This window comes from Lissotriton vulgaris, chromosome 11, assembly GCF_964263255.1.
Source record: "Lissotriton vulgaris chromosome 11, aLisVul1.2, whole genome shotgun sequence".
Classification (NCBI taxonomy): domain Eukaryota; kingdom Metazoa; phylum Chordata; class Amphibia; order Caudata; family Salamandridae; genus Lissotriton; species Lissotriton vulgaris.
This window is the reverse complement of record NC_141699.1, coordinates 136,820,895-136,835,125: the sequence shown is the minus strand read 5'-3', so window position 1 is coordinate 136,835,125 and position 14,231 is coordinate 136,820,895. Positions and strand designations below refer to the sequence as shown.

The following is a 14,231-nucleotide window of genomic DNA, read 5'->3' as shown; positions in this document are numbered from 1 at the left end:
TTCTATGGACTAGTGACTATGCGGATTATTTTGTTTCTTATAATATGTTTGCTTGTATTAGTTAAGATACTGCGTTTGAGAACACTGCATTAGTGAATAAACATTTCAAATATGCACGTGTCCTCTTTTACTCCTTGTTCTGTATTGAAATGATTGTATAACTAAAGAGTGTTCTTGTGTTCCATGTTACCTGAGGTGTATTAAGTTCATGTTCTGGTTTGTCTAAGCATTGGGAGTTTGTGATAACCAATGAGACACTGTAGCTAGTCTGGTAGGGGATTTTTGGGTACTAATGTGAGTTTTGGTACACCCTAATTCACTGAGGTTCCAAGCCTCTATGCACAGTTGTGTCTGAGCACAGAATCCCTGCGACATGGCGCCGAACCGTTGGTGGTCTTATAGCATGATACTTGAGTAGTACATCATTCAGTCCTTAACACCTTCGCTATTGTTTCCGGTTAACAGTGGTGACGGACAAACCTACCTGTATGCGTATAGGTCCTTTCAAGCTTGAATCTTTCTAAAACTGTTTCATTGAGTTATGATGAAGCGAGCTTCAGAAATTATTTTATTCTTACTGGTGAATTCAATTCCCTATAACATGAATTAATTTATTAATGAGTTGTTGCATGATTTGTTTTATTAATCAACTTAGATTAAGATTGCATCACACACGAACACGCGGGTACTAATAACATGTGCTCTTGTTGCATTTGCAAGTCTGTTTTATAACACGTGATTAATATTGTTTTGTTCGTCATGTTTGTCCTTTTGTCTTTGTCACTTAATATGCGGCTGATCATTATGGCATGTGCTTTTTATATGTGCTTATATGTTTGTCTGTTTGTGTATCATTTAATCATCTTTTTACTCTTTCAGAAATTTAAAGCTGGACTATATGAAGAATAATAGATATTCTATGTGCTGCTTTATTTGTTTGCTTCTGCTAGATGTCATTTATTAATGGGTAAATTAATATTTAGCAATGGTCGGGTGGGTAACAGAAGGGTTTGTTTTACTTGAATTAATCACTCCTTTTGTGTTTGTTTAAATACTAGCCTGAGAGTGGTTTGAGGCCTAGTTCTGGTTTTGGTTCTGAAGAAATGTTGGTCGGCCTGTACGTGAGCAGATTGGAGCCAAGTGCAGTCATCTTGGAAATTTTCCATGGAAAGCTTGGTATCCCCTTTGAAAAGACCTTGGCTCTGACAATAGAGACTTATTCACGAACTGCTCTGGATGTTCTTTTTACAAGGCCGAGGAAGTGACAGGGATGATTTTGCCGAGCTTTGGTGGAAGTCAGAGAAGCAACTTTTAAAATGTTGCAAAACGCTTGGAACTTGTTGTCACCTCATGTCAATGAACAATAATGCAGTGACGTTCTTTCCCTGGGAGAGGTGGTTTTGGTGGTCTGACAGTCAGCAACCAATCAGGGTGCTGAAGTTTGTTTAAAAAATTACATTTAGTTAGATTAGCGAGCAAAAAATGGTATAAAAATTGAGCCTCTTGAGGGGGCTGACTGTTTCCTGAGGGCGAAGTGCTGTCCGATTTCAAATTGGATTGTAAGCATTCAACTGTTTGTTGATTTTATTTCCTTTTCAGGTTTAGCTAACTTAGGGAATAGGGTTAATGTTTGCTTAAATTCATTATTTTATACAATGTTTAACTGTTGGATCTTTGAGCCAATGATTAATGATTTAATCTGAATTAATAAAATTAAAAGAATGTTATTAATAAAGAGTTAATAAAGTTTATGTGATTTGAAAATTATATAATAAACTTTTAAAATGACAAGCTGGTCTTATTTATTGTAGAAAGTTTAAAAACAACATATCAGATTCATTCGCCTCATGATTCAGTTGCTCTGTTATTTCTATGGGCCTGGTATTGATTGGTAAGTTTGGTGGTAGATGTGACATCATTTATGCAGAATTTTAGTAGGAGCGCTGGATCAGTTACTACCCAGTTGTGCTACAAAGTTTCCTTTGTACCTTTTTTCTTTCTGTGTCACTATGGCTGCGGTGGACATTGCGCAACATAGCCGCATAGGAGTGCGCAATCATTTGCAGAATTATAATGTCCCCAAAGATGGTATGACCGTGATCATGGTAGTGAGTGCAGAGGTGGCTTACCCGTATGAGATTCTACTCATGGGTGACTTTTTTTTTTTTTTTTTTTTTGGCGTTTAAAACTGCTTTATTGATATGAGCACATAAGGATACACAGCTTGACGTGCCTACAACCCGGAGGCCGGCAGCGATAGTGGAGCAACATTACACAGCCTTTGAGCCGGTATCCCGGGGGCCCAGCGGCACCTTACAAGGAAAAGGCTTCGTATAGCGCTGTCCGGCGGGGCAGGCCAAGGAAGGATGTACTGCAGCCAAACAGGTTTTGTGTGAGCAGGATGAGAATCTCGCTCCTAATGTTTTGTAACTAGTAGAACAAGAAAAAGAAAAAGAAAAAAAAACCCAACTTTTTAACAAGGTTACGTGTGTGAAGTGATGCATTACAGGGCGATTACAATGTATGATAGTGGTGTAGTGTGGTGGTGTCGCCAGGCGCTGGTGCGTAGGGTGGTGAATGTCTAGAAGTCAATGACCTAAGGCGTTGGCTGTCCATGGGGCGAAAGTGCAAAGCTGTTAGTGGAATGTAGGATAGCACCCTCCAGAGGAGGGGGGGGGACGTCCGGTGGCGCGTCGGAAGGGAAGGTCGGTCATAGGAGGGGGGAGGCGAGGGGGGCTGTACCGTGGAGACTAGTGCTATGCCTTCCACGGGGAGACTGCAGGGGCATAGGGATCCCATAGATGGAGGAAAACAACGTGTGTCATGTATCGCCGGGTAGCAATAAGGCGAACAATAATGCTAATGGGATTGGGAGGTAGTGGGCCCATCGTCTGACGTCGTGTCATCATCCGAGCGCCGTAGCAGGTAGTGTACTAGTGGGTCCCAGATATTCCTAGGTCTGCTCGTGAGCGGCAATAATTCCGAAAAAGTGTTATGCTGATCCTGGCAATATGTTAAGTCAGTTAGCCAATCCTTGAACTTAGGCGCTCTGCCTCTGCTCCATCGGCAGGCGACACGGCGCTTGGCTAGGAGGAATGCTATATCGACGAATTTTCTGCTTCCCTTGGATATGTGCGTCGTGTATCCAAGGATAACCACCAAGGGGTCCGCGGGGATCTCCTCATCCACCATCTGCATAACGGCCTCGATGACTTGTCGCCAGTAGTCAGCAATTTGGGGGCAGGACCATGCTAAGTGGAGAAAGTCAGCGTGTTCTGCGCGGCAGCGTTCACAGCGGTCATTATCGGCCAGCCCGAATCTGTGTTTCCGGGCCAGGGTGTAGTAGACCCTCTGCAAGTATTTATAGTGTATTATTTTCAATCTGCAACTGGCAGAGATGCGGGAGGTCAATGCGCAGCAGTATTGCCACTGGTCATCCGAGATCTCTGTGTCCAGTTCCTCTGACCAGCGCAGTCTGGCAGCAGAGACCGATAGGGGGGCAGCTCCTCGACATTTGCGGTAGAGCCCAGAGACCAGATGGGCCCCATCTGGAGATTCTAGGAGATGGTGTAGCGGTGGCAAGGGCACAGGTTCAGTCGGGTATTCCGGAAGGATGTCTCGCATCCCCGCGCGCAATCGAATATAGTAAAACAGCTCGAGGGGCGAGTGGGCATGCGATTGGAAGAAGAGGTCCGCTGTTTTGAACATTCCGTTGTGGAACAAGTCACCCCAAGAGGAAATGTGCAGTTTGTTACAGAGCTGGCGAAACCCAACTTCCGACAGCAATGTAAGGTTTGGGTGGTAGGTCAGAGGAAGCTTAGGAGAATAGGGCATCGCGCAGAGGAGTCGCTGGGCGATTCGTCGCCACGCGTCCAGGGTGCAGGAGACCGAGGTGTTCGCTGTAGGGATGGAAGTCTCGGGACAATGCATCAGACCGTTCAACGGGAGTGGGTGTGCTATCCAATCCTCCACTGCTACGTGAGGCATGAAGGGGGTGGGAGCCATCCAATGGTAGGCAAAATGCGCGTGCGCGCACAGGTAATATGTCTCGAAATCTGGAATGTCGAAGCCACCCTGGTCGTAGGGAAGGGTCAACGTGGACCACTTCAGCCGGGGAGATTTGCCCCCCCAGAAAAGTCTGCGTAATTCGGCGCGAAGTGTCTTGAAGAAGAAGGCCCCCGGATAATATGGGATGTTTAGGAAAAAGTACAAAAAACGGGGTAATATCACCATTTTAATAAGGGAGGCCCTGCCAGCCATGGAGAGTGGCATCGTGATCCACCTGTCGACAGAAGCGGTCAATTTGGTTATAGCCACCCCATAATTGGAGCGAAGCGTCTCATCTTTGTCCCGTGCGATGCGGATCCCCAAATAACGAAGATCGTCTTTGCACCACACCAACGGATAATCTAACGGAAAATCAGCCACCGCGTCAGTTAGGGGAAAAAATTGTGACTTGGCCCAGTTAATATGAACGCCTGATAGCCCCCCGAACAGGACGAATTCGCGGAGCAGGGGGTTGAGGTGTAGTTCCGGGAATTTGACATACAGTGTGATGTCATCCGCATAGAGGGACACATCTATTTGCCGCTGCAGGCATTGAATCGCTCCCTCCCGGTGTAATTGGCGGAGGCGGCACGCTAATGGTTCGACCGCGATTGCAAACAACAGGGGTGAGAGCGGGCATCCCTGGCGAGTGCCTCTGGTAAGACTGATAGGCGGCGATAGCTTCCCATTGATCAGTACTTTCGCCGTGGGATCCGTGTATAGGAGGCGTACCCATGCCAAGAACAGTTTAGGGAACCCCATGCGGCCCAGAACCGAGAAGAGGTAAGGCCATTCGACGGAGTCGAACGCCTTGGTGGCGTCAAGGAACACAGCCGCCACAGGGACATCAGGGTGGACAGAGCGTAGCAGAGAAAACAGGGTGCGCAGATTATGGGAGGTGGATCTGCTTGCCACGAAGCCAGATTGGTCGGGCAGGACGATTCTAGTCATCAGCAGTGATAGTCTTGTGGCGAGGACCTTAGCAAGGATCTTCACATCACAATTTAAAAGGGAGAGTGGGCGGTAAGAGTCACAGGAAGTAGGGGCCTTGCCAGGTTTCAGAAGGGAGGTGATAACCACTTCACGCATGGATCGAGGTAGTCTACCATCAGCTAACGATTCAGTGAAGACTTCGTTAAGTACGGGTGCCATAATATCAATATAAGCTTTGTAAAATTCGGCTGGGATGCCATCGAGTCCCGGGGCCTTCCCATTCTGTAGGGACATAATGGCTTCGCGAACTTCCTCGAGCTCAAAAGGAGCCGCTAGGAACTCCCTGTCACCGTCGCTAAGCCAGCATAGCGCCACGTCGTTCATATAGTCAGCGTATGGAGCATCAGCTTCTGCCTTCGAGGTATATAGTGCCGCGTAGTGTGTTGTGAATGCAGTCAGTATCCTAGCCGACTCTCTAGTGACAGTGCCATCCTCATCGATAAGTTCTAATATTGTGTTGTGTTCACGTGGCGCGCGAGTGAGGCTAGCACTTTACCAGGCCTATCCCCCTCGCAGTATTTCCGGGCCACCCAGTGTTTGCCCCGGTATTTCGCCTCTCTTGCAGTCTCCTCCTCATACTTGGTTAGTGTGTCCCGAAAGGTTGCCCGCAGGAGTGGGTCATCGCTCGTCACCATTTGGAGCTCTAGTGCATGCAACTCTTTTTCTAATGTGGTTATGGTACGCAGAATATCCCGCAGGACCCCATGGCTCTTAGAGATGCAGAATCCCCGAATAGTGACTTTGAAGGCCTCCCATATGTGTTCCACTGATTCTACTGAGCCCTTGTTTCTAGGAAAGAAGTCCCTGATCTCCTCGCCCAACTCCGTGCGAAAGAGCTCATCAAGGAGCGTATTGGGGCTCAACCTCCAGTGCGGCCGTGGACTATCCCACCCAGGAGTCCGGAACCGTAGTCTAACAGGGCTGTGATCCGAATAGGTCCTGGGCAAATGATCGGCCTCTAACAGCTCCCCAGTGACCTCCCGATCTACCAAAAAGTAATCCAAGCGCGCCCAGGTCCCGGTGTGATGCGTAAAGTGCGTGCCCTCCCGCCCGTGGGGATGTAGCCGTCGCCAGGCGTCAAATAGCCCACCCTCCTCCATTACCCCCTCCAAAACCTCCCGAGCCCGGGGCTTGTAAGAATTAACACCATCCGCTCTATCCAGGGAGGGCACCAAGGCCAGATTAAAATCGCCTCCCCAGATGACGTGTCTTGCCCCGATGGACACAATCTTGCCCCACAGTGTGGAAAAGAAATCAGGTGAGTCAATATTCGGTGCGTACATTGAGACAAATAAATAAACATCATGCCCCATTCTCCCCCACAACAAAACATATCTCCCCTCCTTGTCCGCCACTTCTCCCATGTGAAAGAAAGGTACACCTCGGGCAACTAGTATCGCCACCCCTCTAGCATAAGACGAATAGGAAGAAAAAGCGCGAGTAAACGCCCATTTCTGTCCAAACGGGGCGTCCCTGCGCGCAGGCAAGTGTGTCTCTTGTAGTAGAGCTATTTGTACATGGTGTCTAGTCAAGTAGGCGATCACATTCCTGCATTTCCGAGCATCGTTCAGTCCCCGAACATTCCATGAGAGACAGGTTAATCGTGCAGTCGAGTTCACCGCAGCCATAAGCACTTTGACATTAAATAAGAAGGCGGCCAAGCGGGCCCAAGCATGGAGTCACAGCCGCAACAGTAGCACCAGGCCTCACACCACATCAGCATATGCAAATACCAGCTATGCAATAGTAACCTCATAACGTCCGAACCCCCCCACCCACCCCAGCATCCCAAACATGCCAGTAGCCACGGAATCCCCAAGCACATCCCCCCCTCACACCCCTCCCCCCCAACTTCAGAGTGGCAAAAAACCCAACATACAATTGTCCAGTGGGGAACACCCAATTAGGGAACATCTAAAGGTACGCGCTGCCACTATCTGGCCCATAGCTCCAGTCTGTACCGCCCTCGGTGGAGGCTAGGGCCAAGAGAGCGGTCCTTGGTATACGTTACCACAGGGGGTGCGATGTCCAGTAAGTCCGATCCACATGGTTCTGCCTAACCGCCAAAAGGTGCGTCAGCACCGACCAGTAGATAATTACGTTCTTGCCAAATATCGAAGGTCATGAAGGCAGTTAATCTTCCTGGCGTTCAGGAGGCAGGTCGTCGATCTCCAGGTCGTCCTCAGGTGCCCGGTCGCCTCTGCGCGCCCCTCGGATGGATTTAAAGTAGTCTTCGGCTTTCTGCGGGTTAGTGAAGAAGCGTTGTTTGCCCTGATGAGTAACCCTCAGCTTCGCCGGATATAAAAGTGCATAGTCTATCTGGGCTTCACGCAGTTTCTTTTTTATTGGCAGGAATTTGCGCCTTTCATCCTGAACCATTGGTGTAAAATCAGGATAAATGGAAAAGGTGATGCCTTCGTACCTCAGCGACCTCTGTGTCCTGGCCGCTCGAAGAGCCGTGTCGCGGTCCCGGTAATTCAGAAGTCGAGCGATTATGGGTCTCGGTGGTAGGCCAGGCTGGGGCATAGGTGCCAGTGATCGGTGAGCCCTTTCCACTATGAATTGCGAGGAGAAGGCGTCCTCCCCTATGGAGCCCTTGAGCAATTTCTCCACATAGAGTTCCATTCTGCCTGTGGCAGTGGATTCCGGCACATTGGTAATGCGAATGTTATTGCGGCGGCTGCGCGCTTCTAAGTCCTCATTCTTCGCCGCAATGACACGGAGGAGGTTATCCATTCTCGCTGTGTTGCGTGGGTCGCGGCGGCGTCGGTGTTGTCGGAGATCCTTTGCTCCGCAGTCGTAAGGCGTTCTTCATGGCAATCCACTTTGTGGACCAGGGCGTCCAGTCGAGCCGTGACTCCATCCACTTTCTCTACCACGGTGGCGAAGCCCTGTCGCATTTCCTGTAGAAGGCTGGCGATATCCGCAGCAGGGGCATCAGGCTGGGCAGGCTGCGGGGGTGGCTCACCAGGACCCTGGCGCGTCTGCGTCGATGTGTGGCCCCTGCGAGTGCTATCAAAGCTTAGTTTGGGCTGGCGAGCGTCCGGGCGCCCCATGGTGATATCTCCAAACAGGTGAGGGTCTAGATAGGATAGCGAGGACAATAGTGGCCAAGCGGGCGGTCAGCAACCGGTTGTGTATCAGGAGTGACTCAGAGGCTGGAGCCCATCAGCGACGCAGAGTGCGCGCAGTGACACAGGCAGCGTCACGTAGTCAGCAATAGGTCTATGGTAGCAGATGTCCGCCGCACATTCAGCAGTAGCCCTAGGTACCGGCCAGGCTGCGTGGGCGCTGAAGTGCCAGTCTGTGCGCCAAGTCTTCAGGCCAAATCTCCTTCGCCAGCCGTCACCACGTGTAATGCAACGCACCAGATATCCCTGTGGGGGAAGGGCAGTCAGGCCTCTTGCTGGCTGTTGTCCCCGCTGCCAGTGGCCGCCGGCTCTATGGCAGTCCGTGAGCCAGGAGCGCTATCTGCAGCCCGGGGGCTCCGCTCCGCCCCAGCAGCTCCGCTGTCTCACCTCTGAAATCCGGGACCGGCAGGCAACACACACAGCTTCGGGTCCGCCGCAGCTCCGGGGACAGGCACGGCCGCCGGCCGGGCATCAGACGGCTCGCCGGAGGCAGGTCGTGTAGCGGAACGGCGAGGCTGCGCTCAGGAGGAATTCGAGCGCAGGAGGAGAAGCGCCGCTCTCTCTCTCAGCCTGCACCGTGGTCCGACCCGGAGGAGCGAGCAGGCAGAATGTCCGTGCGGCCCTTCGGCCTCGTGGCGGCCTCCGGGGTCGCGTAGCTGCGGTGGCCGGGGTCTCTCCTCAGTGCGCTCCAGGGCTGATGTCGGGGAATCTTTGGGAGCCCGTATCTTCGGCTCCGAGCCTCCCAGCCGCTCCAAACTTCAGTCGAGTGTAGGAGGCACTCCCGTGATGCGGGGACCGGGTTTCTGGGGGTCACACGGTCCCCGTGGCGGCAGATCGATGCAGGATCAATATCCAAGGAGCGGGAGCTGCAGGTCTAGGCAGCCATTCCGCAAGCGCGCCCTCTAGCGCCCCACTCATGGGTGACCTTCCCGGGTATGAATGCAAATACTCGTGTGTTTGACACGTACACTCACAGGGCTGTGCCACAGGAATATGCTCCTTATAGGGCACAGGAGATTCCTATAGATACTTGCAGCAGCGAGTTTGGTTTGATGGCGCCCTACCCCATGCTTTAGCAGCTCCGAGGTTAGGTCCTTTGTCCATTCCAGGCGCAACTTGGCCTGTTTTGGCTGGTTATACACCTCAACCTCTACATGGATCATGTAACGTAGCTGAATTAAGACTACTACATGTAGTCGCAATTAGCGTGATTAGGTCGTTAGTGCAATACATAACCCGCAATCTCCCGGGCGGGGCTCCGGGTGGTGCAGCGCTTCCTGCCGGGCAGGGCGGAATGAAGCTCAGTCCCGTTATGGTCAACGCTGTGATGGGCAAGCGTCCCCAGGAACAGGATGATTTTCCTTTCTGGCTTGCCGAGAAGTTTGGCCAGCTGGAAGCTGTATTTCCTAACACGTCTCCTGGTGAAAAACACAGGATTCTGACAATTAGCTTATGTTGGACAGGCCACATGAAGGGCCCGCTCCCCCTCTGCCCGACCAGGCCCGAGCCCGGCTCCTCAAGTGTTGCACACCACCACTCCACGTTTTCCGTCCCCTCCGGGACCCCTGCCTCTGCACATCTCGACCTCTTGGGCCCGATCCCCTACCGGCCCTCGCGTCCGACCTGGGCGCCATCTTGGACACTGCACCACGAGGCCGCGTGGCCTCCGATCGACCCTAACCCTGGGCCTGGCCAGGCCTCAGACATCCCGGCACCACCATCCACCCAGGAGGTGAGCGGACTACTTGGCAGGTCAATGGGAGAAAGAGGTGTTGATGGCTCTCCCCCGCCAGGTGCCGCTCGCCCCCAGCCTCCCCGGGCGCTGGCTCCACCCCCCTGCTGGGTGTCTGGACTCCCTCATCCCAGACCCCCCGACCTCCAAGTGCGAGGGTCCGGACATCAAAGGGCACCAGCCCTATAACTGGGGCAGCTCCAGAGCAGGAAGGCAGTTGTATCCTGGAGTCGAGAGACGCAGAGAAGAACTCATCCGTGACGGACTACTGGCGCTGCCGTAGTCCTGCCTTGCGAACTATCGTCCTGCCTGCTGGCGCAACTTCCATAAACCTTCATCGTCGTCGGGACCTGCTGGCGTGGCCGCGGACCGTTTGTAACCACCATCTTCATCGGGACCTGCTGGCTCCGCCGCGGACCGTCGCTACCTTCGATCATCTCGGGACCTGCTGGCTCCGCCGCGGCCCGATCACCTAGAACGCCGAGCTCGAGGATTGAGAGCTATTCATCCATCCACTTGGTAACAAGACTGTCCCGCTACCCCTTTCCCAAACCAGAGACCAGAACCGAGGGGACCCCTGAGTCCAGACCTCCTTGTATCATTTGACCGTACTTGAAGTCTTGCTGATAAAGTATCGTTTAACCTTATCCTTGTGTGGTGTCCGTCTGTGGGGGGGAAGTTACTTGTCTGTACGATCGCTGGAGACGGCTCTCCCTGGAGACCTCTCCCCTCATCCTCGGCCGACCCTCCCGGTCCGTCTAACATTGGTGGCCAGCGGCGCGATCCGAATCACCGCATTATCGTACAGAGAGTAGCTCACCCCACGACGAAATCACGATGACAACCACAGAAAGCGGATCCACCGAGAAATTTCAGATGGAGAAATTGGAAGAATACAGCCATCGTGAATTAAAACAATTCTGCATCGAACTAGGTATCGCTACCACCGGTCTAAGTATCAAAGACGATTTCAAGCATGCCCTGGAGTCCTGGGCAGAAACCGGGGCCATAAGACCCCCGGACCAAAATATCGCAGCAGTAGAAAAAGACACCACGGCTCCCGAGGAGCGAAGAACGGGTCTCTCGCAAGACGAGATCCAGGAACGAGAAAGAACAAGACTACACGAACTAGAAATGGCCCGGCTCAAAATGGATGGTGAACTCAAGTTGGCCGAACAGAAACTGAACTTAGAACATCTGAGGCTCCGAGAAGAAAGAGAGGAAAAACAGAGACAAAGAGAGCTCGAGGAAAAAAGACTGGCATATGAACATGAGCGCAAACTAGCTGAGATAGACCTACGCAAGCAGAACAAGGAATCAGGGGTGGCCGAGCAACCCCGCACCCCGGGAGCAACAGATAAAAAGGTACACATCCCCAAGGATGTCGTTCGAGAATACTTCCGAGAGGACGACATCCAACAATGGTTCAAGGCCTACGAAATAGCTATGACCTCCCACCGGATCGATCGAAGCGACTGGGGAGCCGGTCTATGGGGGAGATTCCTCAATGAGGGCCGCAATGCCCTGCTACAGCTCCCGGACCATCTGATGACCTCCTACGACCACATGAAAGCGGCCCTCCTCACCCGCTATGGGCTCACACCCGAGATGTACCGTCAGAGGTTCAGAGACTGCACCCGCATCCCGGGTACAACTTGGGTGGAGTACGTGAACTATTTCAGCCGAGCCTTCGAGGGTTGGATCAAAGGAAGCAATGTCACAACTTACGAACAGCTCTTCAATCTCATGGTGTGGGAGCACCTGTCAAACAATTGCTTCATCGAGCTCCGGCAGCACCTCCTCGACAGCAAATTGACATATCCACGGCAGCTCGCAGCCGAGGCTGACCGGTGGGAAATCACCAGAGTGGGCCGAAATGGGTCCTATGAACAGAACCGAAACCACCACGGTCAGCACCGTCCCCGAGGAGGAGGAGGAGGGGGCCAAGGACGAGGAAGAGACAACGCTCCGGCCGCCCCCGCTGTCAGCACCACCCCCCCCGGCCAACCGGGGCAGCACCCCGGCACGACCGGGATATCGAGCCAATGTCACGTGTCACCGATGCCAGCGAGTCGGCCACTACGCAAACAACCCAAACTGCCCACAGAACCAGAGCCCGAGACCCCGCCAAGTGGCCGCTGCTGCCCTGGGGGAAGAACAGATCTCCGAGGAACAGGAAGAATATGAGCAAGAACATCAAGAATGGGAGCCAGCCGCCATGGCTCTAGCATGCTTAGGGGGGAAGACATGGTCCCGCGGGTCCCCCTACCCGCTAACACCCGGAAGTACAGTCAATGGGTGAGCATCAATGGACGCCGGGCCGAAGCCCTCCGTGACACCGGGGCCAGTGTAACAGCCGTCCGCTGTCACCTGGTGACCCCAGAACAGATCCTACCAAATATTCTCTGCCCGGTCCGTTTAGCCGATAATTCGGAGAGTCTGTGTCGGATGGCCTGCGTCCCTTTCGAATGGGGAGGAGTCTCCGGCATGTTGAAGGTGACGGTCCGAGATGATGCTCCCGTAGACTGCCTCCTGGGGAATGACCTTGAAAGCTCTCCGTGGGCAGCCGTAGAACGAAGAGAACACCTGGGGATGTAAGGCATCCCGGACTGGGCGTGCGTCACCACCCGGTCCATGGCCGCCCGTGCCAACCTCCGACCCGAGGAACCTGAATGGCCGGCACCTCCTCCCCCGGTCGCTCCAGTAGAAGACGCCGACCGTGCCGTCCCCCCAGAACCAGCTCAACCTCCGGACCTCTCTGGCCTAGATCAGTGGCATCAAGAGGGGGGGCCCACCCAGGAGCAGTTTCGCCAAGAGCAGAAGACCTGTCCCTCCCTCGAGGGACTCCGCCAACAAGCCCTCGCCCAGAGCGCAGGGGATACATCCGGAACACATTGGGTCTATTGGGACAATGATCTGCTATACAGTGAACAAAGAATCGCGGAGTTGGGGGCCAGTCGAGTGCTAGTAGTGCCCCTCCGTTTTAGAGACTTCTTGCTAAATCTGGCCCACGATGTCCCCCTGGCTGGCCACCTGGGTCAGGATAAAACCTACAGCCGCCTGGTGACCCACTTCTTCTGGCCTAAAATGAGGAATGATGTACTCCAGCATTGCCGATCTTGCCCCACGTGCCAAGCCAGTGGGAAGAGCAGCCGCAAACTGAAAGCCCCCCTGCAACCATTTCCAGTGGTCACCACCCCGTTCGAGAGGGTGGGGATAGACATTGTGGGGCCCCTCGACCCCCGTACAGCCCAAGGACACCGGTTCATCCTGGTACTGGTGGACCACGCCACCCGCTACCCTGAGGCTGTTCCCCTGCGAACTGTGACAGCCCCGGTAGTCGGCCGGGCCCTGATGGGGATCTTCTCCCGTGTGGGCTTCCCCCGAGAAGTCGTCAGCGACAGAGGCACGAACTTTATTTCAAAGTACATGAAGTCCCTCTGGCAACAGTGTGGGGTCACCTATCGATTCACGACCCCCTATCACCCTCAAGGAAACGGACTCGTTGAGCGGTTCAACCGCACGCTCAAAGGGATGATTGGGGGGTTGGAAGAGCCCCTCCGTCGCCAGTGGGATGTGCTACTGCCGTGCCTCCTCTTCGCATATCGAGAAGTCCCCCAGAAGTCCCTCGGCTTCAGCCCGTTTGAACTGTTGTATGGACACCCGGTACGGGGGCCGCTCAGCCTAGTCAAGGAAGGCTGGGAAATGCCCCCTCTAAAGAACCCTCCAGATGTCTTCAAATACCTCCTAACCCTCCGCAACCAGACCCGACGATTCAGGGAGATGGCGAAAGCAAACTTGGAGGCCAGTCAAGAGGACATGAAAAAGTGGTATGACCAAAATGCCTCCTCCATCGAATTTGAACCCGGCCAACAAGTGTGGGTGATGTCCCCCACCGAACCATGCGCCCTGCAAGATAAATGGACGGGGCCCTTCAAAGTAGTCGAGCGCAAGGGCCCTGTCACCTATCTCATCGATATGGAATCTTCACGGAACCCCCTCCGGGTCCTCCACGCTAATAGACTGAAACCCCATTTCGTGCGTTCAGAACTCAGCCTCCTGATGGCCACAGACACTGGAGCCGAAGAAGACTCCGAACCCCTCTCTGACCTCCTACGGACTCGGGAGAAAGACGGCTCCGTGGACGGGGTCCGACTCTCGGAGGCCCTCACCCTGGAACAACGCCAAGGATGTCGAGACCTTCTGCTGCAGTTCGCCAGCCTGTTCTCCCTCACCCCAGGTGTCACCTCCTGGTGTGTGCACGACGTGGACACGGGGGACAGTCCCCCTATCCGCCACCGGGCCTACCGCGTACCAGATCGGGTACG

The 14,231-nt window shown here is 53.5% G+C and overlaps 1 protein-coding gene across 1 annotated transcript in view; it reads right to left on the bottom strand.

Annotated features, from left to right (window-relative positions):
• Positions 1-14,231, bottom strand: part of SBNO1 (strawberry notch homolog 1) — a 946,695-nt gene that overhangs the window by 630,759 nt on the left and 301,705 nt on the right. The gene's annotated exons all lie outside the window — the stretch shown is intronic.